The following is a 1,482-nucleotide window of genomic DNA, read 5'->3' on the forward strand; positions in this document are numbered from 1 at the left end:
GCTGTCAAAGACCTCTCCAAAGCACTGAAGAATAATGGTGTCAGTTTAAAGACTAAGGTGCACCTGATCCACCCAAGGCCTTTTCAATTACTTACTATGCACCTGCAAATTGGACAGTATCTAAGGATAACAGAAGAATTATTGATGCCTCTTGAGTTGTGGTGTTGTAGAAGAGTTCTGAACATCCTATGGACTGCCAGAATAAAGAAATCTGTCCTGGAAGAAGTACGCCAGGATGCACCTTGGAGGCAAGGAGGGTGAAGCTTTGTCTCACACACTTTGGGTATGTTATTAGGAGGGGGCCAGTGCTTGGGAAAGGACATAATGCTTAGAAGGGTGGAAGGTCAGTGAAAGAGAGGAAGACCCTAGAAAAGATAGATTGACACAGAAACTGTAACAATGGGCTCAAGTATATCAGAAATGCTAGGGATGGCACAGGATAGGGTCAGAGTTCAAATCTGTTTTTCACAGGGTCGCTATAAGCTGTAGTCAACTGGATGACACATAATAACAGCAAGTACACATTTCAAATGTGAAGTTCAACTTTCCTGTTAGACATATCAACCCTCTTTTACCATAGTCAAACTCTGAAATACTCCCCATTTGAGTTCTAAGAATCCAGGTATACAAGCAATTTCAGTTCTGATCAGTATGAGACATATATTCATGTTTTCAAGGACAAATCGAGATTTTGCTTATCTCTCAAGTTCCATGTTACCTATTAGGTAAGGAGTTGTATGTCAAGTGAAAAGCAGGTAGTTAGAATCCACCGGGTGCTCTGAGGAAGATAGATGAGCAATCTCCTCCCCTGTGATTTACAGCCTCTGAAAACCTGCTGAGGGGCAGCTATGAGTCAGTTCTGACTCGACAGCACATAACAACTAGCAACTGAATCTGTCAAAACGTGAGTCACCATGTGGTCATTGTCACCAGGTCGAGTGATAAAAGTAGTTTCAGTGAACTCTTGAGTTTCTATGGGGCGATGGAGGTTGGTGTGTTGGAATGAGACTGGCTCAGGACAGGAAAGTGTTCAGAACTGTTGTACATAGGGTCACTAGACATCGCAGGTGACTCAATGGCACATAAAAGCAGTAACATACTATGATAGGTTTGGAAGCAGGAGTGGCATCCACATCCACTTCCTAAACAACATGCCTCCAGAAACTCTATGAACTTTGATAAATGTCAATGGTGGTAGAGGGGCTTCAGGCCTTATGTTCATAGGGGTCACTATGAGTCGTGCTCAACTCAAAGGCAATCAACAACAACTTTTCTTTTTTTTTAATTAAAGGGAGTCTGCAATTGGAGGAGCTGAGGTGAGTTATGCAGGGATTCCATATATGTGTGACCAATACCTAATGGATAAAAAAAAAAAAAAGTTTAATTACCTAATTGTAGTGTCTGGACTGCTAGGAAAACAAACAGATTTGTCCTGGAAAGGGTTAAACCGGGTGGCTCCTTGGAGGCAAGGATTCTGAGGCT

This window comes from Elephantulus edwardii, unplaced genomic scaffold (genome assembly GCF_000299155.1).
Source record: "Elephantulus edwardii isolate Elephantulus edwardi_28Jun2011 unplaced genomic scaffold, EleEdw1.0 scaffold00140, whole genome shotgun sequence".
In the NCBI taxonomy this organism is placed as follows: domain Eukaryota; kingdom Metazoa; phylum Chordata; class Mammalia; order Macroscelidea; family Macroscelididae; genus Elephantulus; species Elephantulus edwardii.